We start from the raw sequence: 13,341 nt of genomic DNA, 5'->3' as shown, positions 1-13,341 counted from the left end.
GCATTTCTACACATGATATTACTTGTGTGATGCTGAACTGCAAAGTTTGGAATTCAAATGTTCTTTTATTTGGGAGAAACAAAAAAGAGAAGTTTCCCCGCCTGAACTTTGATGCAAAAATGGACGGTGAGAATAGAAGGTGTAGATGTATGGCAGTAAAATCACAACTTCCCCCTCCTGGACGTAGGCCGCAACAACCCCTAATAAACCACACACGTAAGCCTGATACACATGCCACAACACGCGAAAACATTGTCTTGTCCATGGGGTGTGGAGCCCACAACGAGGCCAAACTGCAGAGCACTCACAACTGCCTATTCCCACAGAGCTTATGGCATCTCTAACATCGTGCATGAAACCACCCGTAAACGTTTGGCCCATGCATTCCGGACACTTTATGCCCTCAAACACCGTCCATCAAACGTCCATAGATAGGTTCGCGTGTCCAAATTCCCGCAAGCAAAAGACAAACCTGGAGAAGGTTTTTGTGCATCTGGACCTCCGCCACCTCGGCGTCTGACACCCCGGATCCACACAAAGCCATCCATCTCTTCCTATTTCAATTGTTGTTGCATTCTCCATGCCGCATTCATGCTGGTCCAGGGTTGACATGACCAGGTGCATGTCCGCCGGACAATGCGACATTCACATTGGCGCCTGCATCGTCCTGCCATTGCACTGTGTGTGCTCGCTCTCTGGGCCGTGTTAATGCCTTCTCAGAGCAACATGACCAGATAGGCGATGGGATGGATTCCTACAACATTGAAGCCGTTGCACATTCGTTTGCTTGCATGGCATTGAACAGGCGTGAAACAGACCCTGGGCACCCACTTTCAAACCAACGCTTGGCCTAGTCGGCCGATATATAAATCACATACGTGCACGGCAAAACTCGCACCACCTCCGTGTCCCTTACTACCCCTTTCATGACCACCGGCACACCTCCACTTCTATTCGCCTTTCTTCCACAACAACCGTCAACATAATGACCGTGAGCGGCACATCATGGTGGAAGCGCATCTCATTGCGGCGCTGACACAAGATCACAAGCATTTCCCACAACTAGCAAGTTTGGTGCTCAAAAGGCGTAGAGGCGGGTTTGCCTTCAAGCTCAGTGGAGGAGAGCTTGGAGGACGATGATCATACGATGAAGGAGGCGTCCGACAACAAGCCTGTGCCCACACCCACGCCCACACCGGTCGTGGGCTTCACCACGGCGCAGGCGTACTTCGACACGGTCATGGCAAAGGAGGCTCACCAGGAGCATGCAACGCCGCCGGTCTCCGCGTTCTTGATGCTACAGGAGGAAGAGTGATACAATCTGCAACTCCTCAAGCAACACCAGCTTGCAGAGGTCGTTGCTACCTTGGTCGTGGAGGATCTAGGCTTCGTCAATGAGTAGTGGGCGCTTTACGAGTCGATGGTCGGCCCCCGCACCATCTGCCGCGAGCGTTGGTAGATAGAGCGCGACCTCTTATTCGAGCAGATCGCGGCGGAGGCACAAGCAAAGGCGACGCATGCGATCAGGAATAGAACGCTGCCAACGCCGACAGCTCCACGTCGTCTAGCCAGGCCGCCAGTAACCATGAGTCCGGACCATTCACGTAGACGCCAACCTCACCTCCACCGGCAAAATCCCCGGCCAGAGGGCGGACTCCGACGAGGAGTAAGACACAAGAGACGGACGTGACCACCTCCGATGAAGAGCAAGACATGGGACACAAATGTGCCCACGATCGTCGAATAGTCAAATAAGATCGATGACTTTAGCTATGTACAAAATAATCCTACATTAATGAAAAAAAACATGTCCGCTTTTATCTGATGTGTCGGGTTGGATGGCCGGCTCGACTAGCGCTGTCCACGAACACATCTGGACATGTCCGAAAACGATTTGCGTGTCTGTTTTGATGGATGACAGTTTAGAGGGGATGACGTCATATCAACTTTCATTTTTTATTTTACATGAAAAAGCTCTTCCATTAAACAGCGTGCCGAACAATGTCATCGGCAACCAGGCGCTGGGCAAAGGTAGGAGCACCGGGATTCCCGACCCGGTCGGTTTCCTGCTTCCGAACCCCTAGTTAGAATTGGAATTAATTAAATAGTAATAAAAGAAGATAAAGACGGGTACGGCCAGTATCTACTTACGTCTCCATCAAGTATATCCATATATAGCATTTTAATAATCAATCAATCAAACCCTTTTGCCCGTGTAACCCTAGCAGTTTAGTGCGCCTCTGCAACGACAAACCAGGAGGAGTCGATACATCAAAGCGACAGGAAAAGAGCGAAGCAAGCCAAGGAGGAAGGAGCTCGAGGAAAGCAGATGGCCGACGACGAGAACGCTATCCTCGACGGCCTCCTCGCCGTCCCGGAGCCTGACGAGTCTAGCCGGAACAAGTTCATATGCTTGGTGGGTCTCTCCTTCTTGGCGTCTTTTATCTCCTACGTGTTGCTGCTGCAGTTTTACGGCGCTTTCTGGAGCTATTTCAGCACCGCGCTCTCCATCGTCGCGCTCGTCGTGGGCCTTGCGCTCTTAGTGGCATCAGCCGCGCTTTTCGCCCTTCACGAGGATCTTTGCTTGCAACAGAGACATGGTAACCCAGATGGACAAAGGCTCGTAGATAGGTTCATCCAGTTCGATGTATCCTTTTGGGATTGCGTCGGTTGGCATGACATATTTGATGGCAATAATAATAGAGTCAATTACACCACAGGTGCTAGAACTTGGCACAGATGATCACTTTAGTGCTAGAACTTGTGGTATACATACAAGTGATTTAAGAATTTGGCTTGACCGTGCAAATACGGTGTTGTATACGCCTCTTGCGTTGACTGGATGCGCCAGCTCGGTGTGAGGCCCGCTGTCAGTGAGATGAAGGGGAGGGGAGGGCAGGGCAGGGCGTGTGGACTGTCTTTTTGGGAAAAGCCCCTCGATATTTTGTTTAGCTCACAAAAAAGTTGCTCCAAAGAAATTGTACATATGACGAAAATGCTACTCCTGACATTCGAAATAACGGCCTACAGGTTACCTGTGCGGTTGGCTATCCAACACAACGGTGCTGGATTTGACAACACACTAGGACACATAAGCTTTATATACTTTAGGATGAACAATTTAAATTAAGAACTTTAATTCAATAAATAAAATACAGCAAGTTAAATACCCGGGCATACCACCCCAACACAAGACGTCTCTTGTTTAAAAAGTATAATTACGCTATGCATAATTCAAAATTTTCATGTCCTTTTTAAAGAGAATTCATGTGTTATTTTAAAACATATTCATACAATTTCAAATATTTATGAATTATAAAAAATTATATCTTAAATAGTACACAATCAGAATCTGCAATCCGATGGCACACTAGGCTTGTATTTATTTTTCATACATATTTTATATTTAAATTTAGTTAGAAGTATGTAATTTTTTAGAAAACACACAAAATTTATTAAAACATATGACTCTTTTTAAAATAACCTAAAATTTTCTTAAACCATGATCACTTTTATATACTACATGAATATGATATTGAAAATCAGGGAAAAATTAAAATATTTACGAATTTATTTAAATATATATAAAATATAAAATTAATTTAATATTTTCTTAAAATGTGAACACGTTTTAAATCATAGTTTTTTTAAATTCATAAGTTGATTATATGGTTTATTGTTGAATTTAGTGCAGGGATATGTATTGATATTATATGAACATTTTCAATGTAATTTATTTTATTTGTATGTACATTATTTTTAACACATCATTATAATTTAGAAAAAAATAAAATGCAAAAATCCGCACTGACTACAGTTCAGTTTAGCCACACAATCGTTTTGTGCTATATAGTCATATAATTTAACTGTAGATTTTTGTCAAATTAGTACGTGGATATGTTTTGATGTTGTATGAACATTTTCAATGTAGCTTGTCTTATTTATATGTATATTATTTAGAACACATGTTATAGTTTACATAATTCTTACAAAATTTTAAAAATGCAAAAGTTTAAAATGTTGAAAATGGTTGCGCTGACTGCAATTCAGTTTAGTCACACGATCGCGTTGTGTTATATTCATAAAGTGTAATTTACATCAAGATAAGTTGTCTTGTCAGTTGCGGTGGAATGCCAGGGCATTTATTTACCTTGATGAGGTTCCTGGTTTGAATGACCGTTCATGCACTGATTTTTGGGATTAAAATTGTTCAATCGAAATATATAAGGGATATCTATCCTTAATTGACAAGAAGTATGCCTTAGGTGTTCTGGCTAGAACCCGCTCACGCAACCAGCATGTCGCTGGTTCAAACCTCTGGCGTCCATTTTCTTCTGTACTTTTCGTGAGAGAGAAAATATATGGGCCTTTTGCAAAATAAACAGGCTACACGCCCAGCCCAACTCTTTTGGCCACTGAAAGTGGGCTCCTCGCCATGCTGTAACGGCAAGTCAGAGCTGTGGGCATATACAACACCGTATTCGCATCGTCAAACCAAGTTTTTGAACCATTTATATGTACACCACACGTTCTAGCACTAAAGTGATTATTTGTGTCAAGTTCTAGCATCAGTGGTGTAATTGACTCATAATAATAATCATGTTGTAAAAATGCATGTGTATCAATCAACACATAGCAATTTATAAATTGCCGGAACATATATGTTGATACACAATGTGCTTGTGGTACAGTAGTATACAATGAAATTACTGTAAATACACATCGAGAAATAAGATCGCCAGTGAACCTCCCGGCTCCTCAGCCGCTTGGGGTTCCTGGCCGTTGGATCGAAGCGCTTGATGCGATCTGAGCCGTCGGATCGAGCCCTGGAGTGACCTCGTCCGTCGGATAAAAAAAAGTTACTGCTGCAATGAACAGTTTCGCCCCGTTCGTGCCACCGCGCGTAAATAGCCTGCCCCGCTGGGGGCATTTTCGTCATTTCATGTCCTGTGGTATAAAACGCCACGGCTCGCGTGGAGATGACCTAGCTACGGCCCACCCCGCACTCGCTCGTCCTCCCGCGTCCCAGCCCCTGCCCGCCCCTCCCTCTCCCCTTCCTCTCCCGCCCACATCACCGCCGCCCCGTCCACATCGCCGCCGCCCCGCTCACATCGCTGGTGAGACCTAGCCGCCGCTCCCCAACTCCACACTCGCGCCCTCCTCCTCCTCCTCCTCTACACCGCCTTCACCCAAACCCTAAAGCCGCCGCCATCTCCTTCACCCTGCCCACCGGACCCCCACCGCCCACTTCCCCAGCGTCGTCGCCGTCGTCCACCACCACCCTCACCGCGCCCCCACCTTCTCCCAATCCCCTCACCTTCTCTCCCGTGGCCGGTGGATTCGCCCCTCGCGGGATCGATTCCTACCGCGCCGCCGGTGCGGCCTCCTCGCGAGCCAGAGCTAGGGTTTCGGGGCGGTGAGCTCTGCCTTACCTTGATTCAGATCCTCTCCTCTAGTCTTCTCTTCTTCCTTCTCTCCTGGCCCCCTCACTTGTTTGTTCGATCCAGAGCAGCAGCCACCCTCCATGGAGGAGGACAACCACCACAGCGACGTCGGCGCCCCTCACATGGTCGAGCTCGACGGAAGAGCGGTCGCCATGGCCGCGTTCGTCTGCTCCGGTGTGGCGCAGCCGAGCTTGGCCAACGACGAGGTCGTGTACCTCCGCCTCGATGACTCCTAGCGCGGGTAAGCAAGGCAGCACCCCCATCCCATGGTCGTTTCAGTTTTCAGAGGCTCCTTCTTCGTTTGTGTGTGCTGATGACGCCTGCTCTTCTCCATGGAATTGACAAGATGGAGATCGCTGCCATCTCTTATATTCCTCAGTTGTCAAATGCTCACTCAGCTATTCAGATTGCTGCATCTTTTCTTCCAGTTTTTCTTCATATTGATCTATGCTATGGATTATGACAAATAGAGCTGACGATTTGTGCTTTATAACTATGGGATCAAGATGGTATTTTTGACAATATGCATCTACTAATATTGTTTGTGTTTGCAATTTAGAATCTTAACGCTTGATATTGACTTTCCAGGGGATGTATTTCTAATGTCTAGGTGAACCGGTTTACAATGCAGAGACTGCGACAAGAAAATAACGAAGACCAACGTGTGTATGTGTGCCAATTACCATGGATAATGCTCGATTCTTCTGTTTCCAAATGGCCCTTCACACTACAGGAAAGTGACAATCAGTAAAAGTTAAGGTCAGACTTTGGAGAAGGTAAACATGTATTCTACATATGGTTACTTTTATGTACTTTTAGATATATGCAGTTTCTTGGGTGACTAAGATGGTGTAGAGGTTCTGCCAGGATTATTTGTATTTTCTGCCACCAAATAAGCTGTTACAAAAGGAGTAACAAATGCAATATCTGTTCTGACCAAGCTAAGTTCAAAATTAACTATAAAAACAGACATTTACCAATAAGGAAATCTTATAGTTACGTGTTATCGTATAAAATAGCAACAAGACTTCACTACTGAGATATATTTATGCCTGCATCATGATAGGTCTCCTTCCAAGTTAGTTGACCTGTTTTTTCTATCCCAAGTTTATTGACCTGTTTTTTGTCCTTTTGAGTTTATTATTCTGTTTTTTGTGCATGCTGAACTGGCATATTTAGTGGCGAGTTTGGTGCTTCTATCACTGTGTTCTTCGAGAATCTCATCATATCTCCTTATCCCAGGAATTATATGTTCACTTCCATGAAAAATATAGAGCTGCACCTTAATTGTCATGGTGATGTTGGACGGCATGGCAGTTGTCCAGTTCTATTATTTAAGAAGTCAATGTGTGTATATATGACAAAGTGATAATCACAGTAGACTAAAAGGCTTAGAAGTAGAGTTTAAAAGAAAATTCATAAGCATTGGAGGCTCATGCTTCTACTGTCATGTTTTATGCTCCAGTTAGGAGTGGTGTTTCTAAAATAGAGATTATTGATTTTCATGTATATAACCTGTGTTCATAGCAGCATTCCTGTCTCATTCTTTCTTTTCCGTTTTGTTCTCCCTCTAAATTGTAGAGCTCCTATTCAAATTAGTAATCTTTTCAAGTGTTTTTATAACTTCGCAAAAAAGGTCATGATAAAATTCAATGCTTCTATACTTCAAACCAAAGGATCCGTGTTATAGAAAGAAATTGTTCTAATTCACGTTCTTTAGAAGTATATGCATTCTTGAGCTGGATGCGAAAATTGTGTTGTATGTCATCGTTTAACCGAATGCAAATCAATGTTCTTTAGCATCTTTTGGTTTATTTTTGGTTTCAACAGCAGGCACATGTTAGGCTGGATTCCCCATGCATTATGAAGCATCATGAGCAATGAACAATAGCAACGATTTGTTTGATTTTGGTTCATATTATCCCTGTAAAGATTAAGTGACATCTTCAGTTATGCTCGGCTTGCTCATAGGATTAGCATTTCTCCTTTGAAACTACTCATAACCATGACCATATCGATATACAGATAATATTGTTCAGACATGAGACATTTAGCTGGAACATTTCTACTCTGATCCCCTTGATTCACAAAAAAAAAATCTGCACTAAGCGAGACACCATGTACTACTGCAGTACTACATACGCACTCTAATTTTTTTGGATTTCTGTCTTATCCCAGATATAGATTGCAATGCATTTGGTGAAATTTACTTCTGTGTGATGTTGCTCCATGTTAAAGTTTGATCACTTGTTTTTAGGTCTACCCTGCCCACCATTTCTATAAAAATATGCAAATTCTCTATTTATAGTCGATTGACATTTTTCCTGTTGGTTGTGTACATGTCTATACCCGAAGGTCTATATCTGAAGGATTATGCTTTCCCTGCCTTCTAAGAAAATATGTAATTGACTATTCACATTGGTTGTAGGTCGTTGCTAGACACAGAATTGTACTCTTTTCAGTTATGTTTTTTGCAAATCTATCTGTATTCAACAAGACATCTCTCCTTTTGCTACACGAAAACTCGACCAGGCACACTATACGCCCCTCTCATGTTCCTTCCATTTTTCCTTAGTTGGGTTCAGAGATGGTTGCATACTAAAAATGTTTGATAAAATTTTCATTGCGGTTCTCCTATCTTTTGAACTCATTAGAAGTTTTTTAAAACCCATTTGTTTATTATTTTTGGTGCTTTCCAGGTGAGCCGTGTTAGTTCAAAATTGATTTGGAATTGAGCACTCAGAAATTTTGAAGGTCAACATCAGAAATAGCCGTGATGCTTTTGGCCTCCTTTGTTGTTCTCATGTCTGACACTTCTTCACCAGGAGGCGCAACCTGCTACTCGAGCCACTGATGCAGGTTCATCTCTAATAGATGTGGGTTTCATTCTGGACATCTTAAATTCTTCACAATTATCTATGCACATTGTTCTCTCGAATAGATTAGTGGTGCCCTAATTAACAACCCCATGATGGCTATGAGCATACCTTTATTCAGATTTTTTGAGTGTTGTGGCAGTGCATATAGTGTGGTGCTTGGGGACCCCTGTAGTTTGAAATGACATTGAATTGTGTTCGCTCGAGAGCTCTCTGCATTTGTTGCTTAGGGTGTTAGGGTTTCTAAATGTTCCCATGCTTCACCGAGAGCCGAGTAGTTTAAACTGATGTTATAGTGGTGAACTGTTGCTTGGTATGTGCTGGTTATGCCAAACCTGCATTGTAATATATTTGTGTAATCTCTTTATTGCCAGGGTGCTTGTGTTTGTGTTTTCGACGAAAAGCTAATCTTTCTTATGGTTAGCCTCACAACTCTATGTTAATTTTGGGTTGGCCGCTATTTAAGGTTGTTGGTCAGCATACCCTAATTTGATTATCCTTTTTCTGGTCAGTCTGCTTAGTTATATGTTGGCAAAGCCCTGATATGATCATTTGTTTTGTGCTTGCTTAGGATGATTTATTCCTGTTTTGATTTCAGCGTGTCGTTGATCCAATTTCTAACTAGCATATTAATTCAGTTAGGCTTATAACTATATGAATGCACAAGCTTTTTAAGAGAGTCAAGAGAGAAAAGGGAAAACTATTACACATGTCTATATGTCCAAACAACATAAATCGGGACTTTTATCTTGAAATAACTTATTATTATTGTTTTTCTATTTGCTTTCCTGATGGTCAGTTGTCTACCATTTCTAACCTGGCCCAATGGCCCTCTTCAGATTCCTTCCACCAGTTTTTCTTTGGTTCTGGGCTCAATTGTGTTAAAAAACATGGCAACCAAGGATCTATATGCTGGTTTGTTGAGTGATTAAATATGCAAAAAAAATTCCGTAAAGGGCATCTACTCTCCTTTCGTCTGGTAATGCTATACAAACTTTTTTGTTTTGTATTTGGCATCGTATTGGGTTTGACACGCTAGACCAATAAGATGGACGTAACAGGTGCACCAAGGCACACTACCGGTCTATGATGTTGTCGATGATGTATGGTTCTGGAATTTGGAGATTAACATTCCAACTTTGATATCTTGAATATTTATGATTTGATTGAACTTGATGCGAACCAGTTTTTCATGGCACTACCGCTTTGGATTTTGTAACAAATTTTGTCATCAGCCTGCAAATTAATTATATCATTGATTGAATATACTTAATTTCTTTGCTTTTAATATATCTATGCTCTTTGTTATCTATACTAAACTCATTGGTCCTGTCAGAGTATTGTAATTTCCTTTGGATGGACACGATTTATATCACCCGTTTTTGCTGCCGAAGTATCAAGTTACTGATATGTTACTCTCACCTACATCATTGTTTCTTGCAGGCACCGTCTTTGTTCTGTTGCAATATTCATTTGGATCTCTCAATTGTGAAGTACCATCTTCTGCACTTTACTCTACTGGCACAATGTTACTAATTTGCGTTCAATCTCAGTATGCCATTTATGAATTTTGTATAGCTTGCATAGTGCCTAGGTTCATCAGCTAATTCTGTTATTTTGCAGATATTCCATATTATCATTAGCAAGATAAAGTCGCTCAAGTATTGGCCACTACTATTTGCATTAGATTCGCCTCAGAATATACCCTTTTCACTTGGAAGGAGGAAGTAGGAGTACTCAGTAATGGTCAACTATAAGCTAACATAGATGTTCTTTCATTAACAAAGACAAATGGCTTATTATTGTCTATATTTCTAGAGCTTTGTTCCCAATTGTCGTATCTCATTATGTTTATGAACTACTTGGCCATATTTCTTTACACTTTGTACTGAACTTGATGCAATAGAGTTCAAATCAGTTGTTCTGAGCAAGCACCATCCCTTGCTTTTGGTACACTTTTTGCCTTTATGCTTTGTAGTAAAGTTGTAGGTCAGTTATCTTGGGAACAACTATACCTTGCTTTTGGTATATCCTTAATCTATATGCTCTATGCTGAACTCAGTTATCCTTGGCAGCAGCTATATATCGTATTTTTGGTGTATCTTTAGTGTTTGTGATTTGTATAAAATACATTTAGCTTGACTGATTACTCTAATTTCCACTGGATGCACTAAATACTTTGTTATATTGGAGTTTTAGACGTTTGGTCACTGTGCCGAGTCAGGCACCGGTGCGGCGGTGCGCCAAGGCGCACTTCCGATCTAGTACATGTGAAAACTGCATAGCCAAATGCTAAAACGGAAAAGGAAAACATAAAAAAAATGGTCCTGGGCCGAATCTGCACAACCCAAAACAGTGGGCACAACCCACATGTTTTTTTTCATTGTCTCTTTTTTTTTTCTTTCTCTGGAGAGAGATGGACCTTTGGCCGGCCCACAGGCACGCACCGCCCCAGATCGGATAAGGTAGAGGCGACGGGACGGCTTTCGTCCCTATCGACCAACCGCCCCCAATCCCGATCCAAACGACGGCCACCCTTGTGCTTCCACCGCCGACCGTGCTGCGGGAAGCCGCGCCTCCTCCGGAACAAGCCCGTCTGCTGGACCGTCGTATCGCGCGCCGTCGCAGCCGGCCACGCGTGGGAGGAGCGCGCTGTCGCAATCGTTATGAGGGGAGCCGCGCCCGGGCAAGAGCTGCCATTCGCGCTTCTTGCTGACCGCAGGCCGCCGGTGTATTCGGAGTCGAGTGCGTCAATCCGCGTTCGACATCATTTTTGAGGTAAGAACACGAATTGAAGGATAAAACATGCGCGCTTACAGTTCTTGGTTTGGATTTCAATCCATTGATCAAGAGTGCCAACGCACCACAGTTTTCTGTTCGTCTTTTTCTCCTGATGTCTCGCGGAAGGTTGCGAATATTGCCTGATTCCTCGTTACTACAGGTGACAGACTAAACAAGTGTCAATCCATTGCACTTTCTGTTTCTTACCTTCCTTGATTTGTGATGGTGGCCAATTTCAAGTTCTTATTGTCCTGCTTGGAGAGTTGGAGTATGACAAATCCATATTTTCTTGAGCGTGCGACTCAATCGGTTGAGTTCTTCTCCTGCAGGAGGGCATGCAGACACATGTTTGTGTCCTTGCCTTGAGCAGCCTGATGACCGTGGGAGCGTGGCAGTGCCATGCGCCAGAGGAGGAGCACTTCTTGCGGTAGGTGCGAGCCGGGCCGCGCCGTTCTTCATTCTGCCGGCACCGGCGGCACGCGCCTGACGTTGGCCGCCTCCGCCGCCGATGGGAAGGACGCCACTGCTGGTGTCCACGCCGCCGGGAGGCTCTCCTCGCCTCTGTGATTCTTGCGCGTGTAGCCGCCTTCTCGAGATGGCCTTTCTCGCTCAACGGAGAGCAGAGCGCTGATAACCTGTGATGAATCAAAAGTAATGACAAATGAACTCGTATCTTTATTACTGGGATGATGTACATATATATCCTCTGAAGGGCGGCATCCAACCGGTGCAACGGTTCGGAGAGACAGGAGCGAAGGGACGTGATGGTTAGCAGATCACTAACCGCCTCCCTAATGTAACGTGGAGATTATCCACATTATTTAATTACAGAATAATTAATTCCTAACAGTTAGAATTGGAATTAGAATTTAGATAGTAATAAAAGAAGATAAGACGGGTACGGCCGGTATCTACTTACGTCTCCCGCAAGTATATCCCTATAGCATTTAATAATCAATCAATCAAACCCTTTTGCCCGTGTAACCCTAGCAGTTTAGTGCGCCTCTGCAACGACAAACCAGGAGGAGTCGATACATCAGAGCGACAGGAAAAGAGCGAAGCAAGCCAAGGAGGAAGGAGCTCGGGGAAAGCAGATGGCCGACGACGAGAACGCTATCCTCGACGGCCTCCTCGCCGTCCCGGAGCCTGACGAATCTAGCCGGAACAAGTTCATATGCTTGGTGGGTCTCTCCTTCTTGGCGTCTTTTATCTCCTGCGCGTTGCTGTTGCAGTTTTACGGCGCTTTCTGGAGCTATTTCAGCACCGCGCTCTCCATCGTCGCGCTCGTCGTGGGCCTTGCGCTCTTAGTGGCATCAGCCGCGCTTTTCGCCCTTCACGAAAATCTTTGCTTGCAACGGAGACATGGTAACCCAGATGGACAAAGGCTCGTAGATAGGTTTATCCAGTTCGATGTATCCTTTTGGGATTGCGTCGGTTGGCATGACATATTTGATGGCAATAATAATAATCCAAACTTGCATCAGCACCATCCACAACAAATCGTGTATGTCATCATTGGAGGTTAATTAGCAAAGTGTTCTGGTTTGGCTCATGGAAAGTGCTAGTTGTGCTAGGTAACCAAGTCATGTACTCTGTTTGCATGTATCTGGATGGAGGTTTATACAATACTAGTCTGGCAGGTTAGCAATTACCTTTGAGTTATAGCTAAGGTTCGTGTCGGTATGAACTGCCCACGAGTAGTCTGTGTCTGAGTTGGGCGTGGGGTCCAATAGTCGGTCCATATATTTGAGGACAAGATGTAAAAAAAATTTGCGGGGAAGATGTAATAGTTTATTAGAGGTAATATCACTGGAAATCACATAATTTGTGTTGAATGTTTAGTTTGGTGTTATAGAATTTTAAAAATACGAATTTGTGGTCATCTAACTTGACTCAAGCAAGTATGCGATGTATTTTTTTCCAAAACACCTTGTATTATTATTTTTGTGAAAAAAAATCAAATATTGTGATGATTTTTGCACGAACATCTTCACATTTTTAATTTGTGGAATGCTCATAAATGAGCAAAAATAACACAAAAAAGGGGGCCGCAAGGTCTCGAACCTGCGACCAAGAATTAACAAACGAGCCCTGCTTTCAAAAAAAGAAAAGAAAAAACGAGCCCTGCTACAACAACTACAGCAGCCTCTTGCTGCACATACTGCAGCCCCTTTTGCACGCGCTATTTTCTTTAAGATAAGGAAAACGTTTGGCATCTACACGCCGGCCGAACGCTTCAA

General features: G+C 43.5%; 2 long non-coding RNA genes across 2 annotated transcripts; both read left to right on the top strand.

The window, feature by feature from the left end:
• Positions 1-5,100: 5,100 nt before the first annotated feature.
• On the top strand, positions 5,101-10,448 carry LOC119307818. Its single transcript, XR_005149578.1, has 5 exons — positions 5,101-5,416; positions 5,508-5,685; positions 6,033-6,220; positions 8,144-8,320; positions 9,764-10,448. It is a non-coding gene; the product is annotated as an uncharacterized LOC119307818 (long non-coding RNA).
• A 315-nt stretch (positions 10,449-10,763) lies between these two features.
• On the top strand, positions 10,764-11,948 carry LOC119307817. Its single transcript, XR_005149577.1, has 2 exons — positions 10,764-11,098; positions 11,431-11,948. It is a non-coding gene; the product is annotated as an uncharacterized LOC119307817 (long non-coding RNA).
• Positions 11,949-13,341: the final 1,393 nt, after the last annotated feature.

The sequence above is a fragment of the Triticum dicoccoides genome, chromosome 5B (assembly GCF_002162155.2).
Source record: "Triticum dicoccoides isolate Atlit2015 ecotype Zavitan chromosome 5B, WEW_v2.0, whole genome shotgun sequence".
In the NCBI taxonomy this organism is placed as follows: Eukaryota; Viridiplantae; Streptophyta; class Magnoliopsida; order Poales; family Poaceae; genus Triticum; species Triticum dicoccoides.
Note: the sequence above shows the minus strand (reverse complement) of the source record. Positions and strands in the feature narration are given on the sequence as shown.